Raw genomic sequence first — 8520 nt, forward strand, 5'->3', positions numbered from 1 at the left:
AGGATGGCCGCCACATGATTCGGAAGCGAGCATTCGTTAAATCTCGATAATCGTTAATTTCAAAATGATCCGACCAAAATGGATTTGGATGTTGGTTTATTTATTGGATTGAAGAAAGATATATTTTAATGTTAGGGGATGGGAGAATGATATATCTTAAGAGAATATGTGAAGTTGATTATGGGATAGTTTAATTCATTTTAATTTTTAATTTTATTATTTAAAAAAAAAAAAAATTATGAAATTTAATTGTAAAATAAATTTAGTGAAAATTAAATTTTATTCAAATAAATTAATTAATCTATATTTTATAGATTAGGGTTTTAATTTTTTAATTGTAAAGTTATTTATTATACTGAAAATGTTTGCATTTTAAATAGTTCTAATTAATCCACAATAAGTTAGGTTTTAACTAATCCAAATAAGCTAGGATTCTACAAAGTTGGTTAAAATAAATATGGTAAAAATTAAATCCTATTCAAACAAATTAGTTGATTTGGTTGTTGGTTTATTTATTGGATTGAAGAATGATATATCATAATATTATTGGATTGAAGAATGATATATCTTAATGTTATTAACAGGATGATGTGAAATTGGGTTATGAGATAGTTTAATTTTCTAAAAAAAAATCAACTCTAATTTTTATTTCAAAAACTTTTATAAAATTTAACTTTAAAACAAATTTGGTGAAGACTAAATCTTACTAAAACAAACTTATTCATCTATATTTTATGGATTATAGTTTGAATTCTTTAATAATAAGCTATTTATTACAGTGAAAGTGTTTGCACTCTAAATCCTTCCAACCTATCCCAAGAAGCTAGGATTCCACCTAATTGATTACATATGTAAAACAAATTTGATGAAGACTAAATTCTACTCAAACAAATTAATTCATTTTACAAATTTGATGAAGACTAAATTCTACTCAAACAAACTAATTAATTTGGGTGTTGATTTATTTATTAGATTGAAGAATAATATATGGTAATGTAATTTAAAGCATGATGGAAGTTGGATTATGGAAACGTTTATTTTTCAAAAAAAAAAAATAATCTAACTTTTATTTAAAAAAATTAATCTATACATTATAGATTAGGGTTTTAATTCTTTTAACAGGAAAATTATTTATTATCGTGAAAGTGATTGCACTCTAAATGGTTCCCACCCATTCAATACAAGTTAGGATACTGCAACCTTGGTTACATCTATAAAACAAATTTAGTGAAAATTAAACCCCAGTCAAACAAACAAACCCTGATCTATACCTTATAGATTAGGGTTTTAATTCTTTACCAGTAAAGCTGTCCATTACGTGAAAGTGATTGCACTCTAAACGGTTCCAACCAATCCACAGGTAATTTGGCGCAGTGAATATGTAAATTGAAGCCACGATCTGGACATCGGTACATCATCCGAAGAGCTAGGATTCGACCGCATTGGTTACATCTGGATGTTGGTAGTAGAGTTCGTGTTGGCCGCAGTTCAAGCGCATGCCGTTCATAGGAAGGATGTTGCATCTTGAGAGGGAGACACACACACGATATATGAAAACATGTGTCACAATCAAGGCAACGATAACGCAGAGGTCCAGCCAACTCCTGTTCACAAAGGCCGCAGGCCCTAAGTTGGAGATCATATAGAAGTAACGCAAAGCGATGTTGGTGATGAACGGGAGGTAAATTAACCACAATGGGAGCTGTTGCGCAGGACTCGTGGAGGTTGAAGTAATTACATTCATCTTCAAGGCATCTATATCTGAAGCCATAGCCGGGTTCTCTGCAACCGTCGCATTGATATTGGGCAGCGACATGTTCAAGGAATAGTACGTGGGCGCCATGTAAAAAGTGTCTAGTCATGTTGTCCGCCATACTGTTCTAGTTTTCTGTCAATGCCCAATACAGAAGAGCGACACGTTTCTGGTTTTCCAACTAAAGGATGTTCAGATACAATGTGGCTTTAAATTTTCTGGGTTGCCATTCACGACATAGCATGAGGACTTTTCAGTTCGTCTCCTTCCGCGCCTCAGAGCTGAGCGGCGGCCATAGGGAATGTGGAGAGCTGAAAGGTCATGGCAAGTAATATTTTTTGTAGTGTTAGTTTCTGGATTTTGTAATTGCTTAAATCCAAAGGTTATTGCCTCTTGAGCTATAATCTATAATTGTAAAAATAATGATAACCTAAATTTAGAGATACCTAAAACCTCTACCATAAATCTTATGGCATGCCTTAGATGCCTGTTACAAAAATTCTCACTAAAACCCATACTACCACCACAATATACATTACTAACTATTGTGGAGAGGCGTATATAAAATTGACAATTATTATTAACTATTGTGGATCCACAATAGGTGTATATAACAACAATTATTAGGTTTTAGGTTTAAGGTAAACCCTCATATTAAAACTTGGTTAAAATTATAAACCTAAATATTTTATAATTTATCCCACCATGAGGCTCAATCAAAACCTCAAACCTCAAAGAAGCCGATACATCCAGAAAACCAAATAATGATTAATGCATAGGTATCCATAGAAATAAGAAAAACATTATTTTCAATTCATCAATCAACCAATTCTTTGAGACACCGCAATATCAAACACAATTTGAGCTAGAAATTCGGTCACCTCTGATGAGTCTTTCCCGTCCCACCATTAACAATTGCAATCTTGGATCAGGGTGGTGAAGACGTTATCATACAATCGATCAAATACATATGGTAACGCTTTAGTTACGGGCTTATAAATTAAAAATTATTTTTTATAATTTTCACATTGTAACTGGGAAGACACAATCTTTCCACAACCCTCCATGAAACTATATCCGTCAACCAAGTTATACCACTAAAAATATCCCGCATTTAATTCTGTGCATTTATTCATTCAAACAAATTAAAAATCTGGAAGTCCACATTTAGAAGTCGAAAAGAATACTATATTATTATCATTGAAGAAATTAGAATTATAGGAAAATGATTCTATGTAATATACACCTTTTTTTACTTTAACTATATTATATTAAAGGGGTGATGAGAGGGGAAGGGTGTTTTAGGATTGCCAAAAAGTTAAAGGGTAAAGTATTTGTGGATTTAGGATGCATGAAAGTTGAATTTTATGTTTTTCATTTTTATTAGGAAATCTAATGAGCAAAAAATAACAGCTAATTCTTCTTTTTGTTTTGCTCTTATTGAGTATTAGGTGTAGAGCTCCTCTCCAAGAGACGAAACATTACTAAGTCTTATGAAAAAGAATAAAAAAGTAGCCAAAAGGTTTTCTTAATAGCATATTTTCTTGTTCTGTATGATCTGAACAAAGACTTGGACTTATGTGCCAATAAAGGATATAATTTAAGATTAAGAAATTTAAAAATCAATAAGACAATCATACATTTCCCTATTCTTTAGAGCTAAAAAGATTAACATTATATAACTATAGAGGATTTAATATGATAAATAAATTTTTCTTTTTGTTAAGTCAATTTTGTAAAATATATCTACAATACCTTACTTCTTATTGCCCAATTTGGAGTCCCTAAATATACATTTAAATAAAAATTCCTTAATTTTTTTTTTTTTAAATTTTGAATGTAATAATTACATATTACTTCATAATATATAAGATGACTATTACCATTTATTAAAAATACTAACCATTAAAGTGATTTTGGCTTTTCTGACCTGATACCCTCACCATCGTTATCAAATTATATGAAAAGTTTGATTCGGTTCAAATGATAATGAAAGTTGTCATTGGTCATCTATGAATTTTCGCCAGCCCTTCAATTTGTAAATGTCTCACTATCTATAAATTTAAATTCGATTTTCTAACTGATACCCTCACCATCATTATCAAATTCTATGGAAAGTTTGATTCGGCTCAAATGATAATGAACGTTCTCATTGGTCATCTATGAACTTTCGACAGCCTTCCAATTTATAAATGTCTCAATATCTATAGATTTAAATTTTATAGTCGATTTCCTTCAATATTGTCAATAATTTGTGAGAATTTGAAGTGGACATGACGTATCACATATCAGCTCAGTAGGGGCGATCTTTTGGCGAAACCCACGCGACCGTTGCACTTCAAGTCGCAGAGGACCAGCTGAAGGGTCGCTAACCTAGGTGATGGATTGCATATTAGCAGTAAGTTTTAAGACACCTTCTGTCATGGACTCTCTTTCGAATTACTTGGCTGCAGTGGGAAATCGGAAATTGGACCATGGCAGCCGAGGGAAGGGTACCACAGGAGCTTCATCATTTTATTCATCGCCACCCTTTAGTTTATCAGTACAGACATCCTGAATACAGATGTGAAGGTTGCAGAGGATACGGTTATGGTTTCGCATACCGATGCGTACCCTGTGGCTTCATCCTCCACGAGTCCTGCGCTCGGGCTCCCGAGCCGCTTTATGATAATCGCTTTCATCCGCAACATACCCTAAACGTCATAAGAGACCACCAACAACGTTTACGCGATCCTATATGCGACGTCTGTGCAACAAAGCTTTCCGGAGATTTGTATTATGTCTGCCAGGATGAGCGGTGTAGCTTCAGCATGCATATATTGTGTGCACATCTTCCACCTGAACTCAATCACCCTCTTCATCCACAGCACATCCTTCGACTGCGGGAAACTCCTCTGTGCTGTCTTCGACCGGGGCGAACTCCACAGAATTTACACATGAATTGTCGTATATTCAGTGACGACTGCATTCGTACGACTAAGTGCTATGTATGTGAAGAATGCCCTCACATTGTTCTACACACTTCCGGTGTTACATTACCTTTCTATTGGATGGAAGAGACAACATTGCGAACAATGGGGTTGCGCTAAACCTCTCCAGCTGCACTGAAAACCCTAACATGAATTCAATGCAGCTAGAAAGTTTTAAACCATGCAGAACGAGTTTTAAATGGGAAGTTATTAAATTTTAGCAGATTGCTGGTAGATTATTTTGTTCGATAGGTTGGCTTGTATCTTCCAACCCATGTAGATTTTCAACAAAGGTTTTCCACTGCTAATAAACTTTCCTTGCTCCAATTTTCTTTGCCTAGTATTATGTAAATATGTTTTTGTTATGTGTGTTGCATTGTTTTTATGACATGCAGAACGCGAGTTTACCTTTATTCATCTGTACATGCATTTGCAAAGGTTAAAATTGTTGAATATCCACATTTTGTTATCAATGAGGTTCATGGAAAATGAAACTACTAGAGAGGCTTGAAATGAATTTTAGAAGTTAAAAGATAGATTAATATAAAAATGTTTCAAAACAAAAATAAAAAATATAAATTTGAAGTTTTTTAATAAAATAATATAAAACTCATGCAAAACAAAAATAAAAAGATAGCTTTTAAGTTATAAAGAAGTAGTTTTGGAGTAATTTTTTTATTATAAAATAATATAAAATTCTTTCAAAACAAAAATAAATATAAAAGATAGCTTATGAAGTAGTAGTTTTGGAGTAAAAAAAAAATATTTTAGATAAGAATATGTATTGAAAAGTGATAAATAAAGATTTATCATTAGAATTTATATTTTATTTTTTTTAATAAAATAATATAGAATTCTCCCCAAACAAAAATAAATATAGAAAATAAGTGATGAAGAAGCATTTTTGGAGTTAAAAAAAATGTTTTAGATAAATAGAATTTTATGATTATAATTTATATTTTCAATTTTCAATTTTGTTTAAAAAATTTTGGTGCTTGGCGGCTCCAATTTTTAGAGTTACATTTTTAATATTAGAGTGGTAAGTTTATTTTTATGTTACATTGTGTGTTCTTGATATATTTTATAAAGTATTATGTAGATATTTCTTGTAGATTCAAAAATGCTTGTGTAATTTTCTAAAAAAAAAAACTTGAATCTATTCTATTCATGAGAAAACAATTAAACTATCGAGAAATCACAACATAAACATGTGCTCATAGATTTATTTAGGGGAAAGAAACTGCTCAAACCCCTTTCTATCTTTATTGCACTAATCAAAAAATAAAGAATAAATACAATCTTTGTTCAAGCCTGAGCAACCTTTGCACTAGTATAATCTATCTCTCCTTCAAAGACTAGCTATGGTCAATAATTAACCAATTTTCAGGGTGCCCAAGTCCCTATTTCCTTGTGCTTTTTCTCAAGCAATTAAACCCCTATTAATTAGCGAAAGCCCCATCCTGCTCAATCCTTGTAGGCCCTTCTCCCACTGTTTGCACCACGTGTACAATTTGGAGTTGTTTACAACTAATAGTACACTACCCTTGAAATCCTATGTCAATTGGGTAACCTGAGTTATTTTCATGCATCAATTATTCTAGGTTGATTAATGAGTTAACTCGTTGATCACAAGTGAAAAAAAACCATTATGGGACCTTCCACTAGTTCTTAATTAGTGATAACTAGTTACCGGGTGCAAGCCCCAGAAGTGATGATTGATGCTATGTGATTCGTTCTCCACATTTCACTAGTTTCATTCCCACTTCTTCACCCCTGTGAGGTGAACTATTCAAAAATCATGAGAAATTAGTCACTTTACGACTACCTCTCATGGAAATGGTCATACTTTGAATGACTTACTTAACGCAGTTGAATCCCAAAAATGATATCTAACTCAAATTAAATGAAACAAATTTCTAGAAATTAGCAATCAATCATAACTAAACATAACTCAAGTGTCTCTAACTTGAATTAATTGATTTAACGGAATGATAAGTGCCATATCACTTGAATTAAATTCCTCCAAGTATTTTCAACACTCCCTCTCAACAAGAAAGGGATTATCTAATACCCCAATCCTACCTTTATGGAACTCAAATTTTCCTCTTGATAAAACCTTTGTTAAAATATTTGCATCATGTTCCTCTGTAGGAATGTACTCGAACAACATTATTCTCCTTTGCACACAATCTCATATATGTTGATACCGAATGTCGATATGTTTGGATCGATCATGAAATACTTGATTCTCAGAGAGTTTGATACATCTCTATTGTCTCAGTAAGTAAATCACAGTAGGATCCATCATCTCGCAAGATGACCCAAGAAGAATCTTTCTCATCTAGATAGCCTCACATGTTGCTTGGCTTGCAACCATGTACTTTGCTTCTACCAAGTTCAGTGCAACAATTTTCTCCTTCATGTTGTACCATGAAACCATCGCTAACCAAACACTAAAAATTCCTCATGATGTGCTCTTTGTGTCTAATGGACTACCCACCCCGCTAAATATATGATCCGAAATTAAACATGAATGCAACATAATATAGATATAACCATAAATAAAGAGATGAAGTAGAAATAACACTTCATTTCAATAATATCAAATAATTGAAATGTGCTTACAGATAAAATGGAAAAAAACTAGGTCGGATGATGGTAGCTTATCTCTAAGACGAGATGTGGCAGCTACATGCCTCTGAACTGTGTTACAATGAGGCTCATGAAACTTTTTAATATGTAACAAGAGAAAACCATAAACAACCAAAACTATAACCCCACGAGATGGAACGCCAAAGGTTTGTGGGCCCTGTTAGGGTTAGTTAGGAAACCAATTTCCCGAGGTTGTAACCTGGTGATATTATATTCATTTAGCGCATACAATAGCTTGTTGGAAATATATCTCTGAGTACTATAGGTTTTTTTGCAGGCATTGGAGTGCTTGTTACGGACGTAAAAAAAATGTCATTTAGGGGGTCAAAACGGCTCTCAAAGTTCATGACCCAAAAAAACTACTAAAAATAGTAAATGATGCTATAAACAAATAAAATGTTGAAACAAAATGGAGGTCTCGATGGAATAGGTGGGTGACCAACAATATCCACGTGGGTCATTCCTTCCTGCTTAGGAAGAAATGTTCGCCATTATGTGCAGAGCCTCCATGAGGTGAGGAAATGTCTCTTAAACTTGGTCCCTCATGAACCACTTTCCTAGTGAAGGAGTTGGCTTAATTTGGCAACTTGATATAGTTGGATCCTCTATTAGAAAGTGTTCTTGTTATGTATCTCCATGATCCGATCAGTTGTGGCCTATTCGAGTAAGTTTGGGTTTAACTCCATTGGTGTGACACATGTATCGAGTAATGGTGGAAAGTATGGCCGAAGGTGGTCCACATAGAACACTGGGTGCAGGCCAAGGAATGATGGAATGAATAGCTCGAAGGAATTGTCCCCTACAATCTTGGTGATGGTGTACGACCCATATCGAAGAGAGAGAAGCTTGCAGTGGGGCCTAGCGAGGTGCTCCTTCTGCAAATGTAGCCAAACTTTGTCGCCCACCTCGAACTTGTGCGACACCCAATGTTGATCATGTCACTGCTTGTAATTAGCATTGGTTATGTCCCATATGTCATGTAATAGCTGGTGGATGTGTTGAATGCACTCAATGAAGTTATTAGCCATGTGAGCTTCACAGTGGACATGAGCCAAATTTTCGTGAGTAGCTGCACATGGCATGACAACATCAATGGGACATAAAGGCTCGAATTCCAACCCCACCTAAAAGGTGTTGTGGCTAGTT

This window comes from Pinus tabuliformis, chromosome 3_1 (assembly GCF_031772625.1).
Source record: "Pinus tabuliformis cultivar Carrire ecotype Pingquan chromosome 3_1, CPIR1, whole genome shotgun sequence".
Classification (NCBI taxonomy): Eukaryota; Viridiplantae; Streptophyta; class Pinopsida; order Pinales; family Pinaceae; genus Pinus; species Pinus tabuliformis.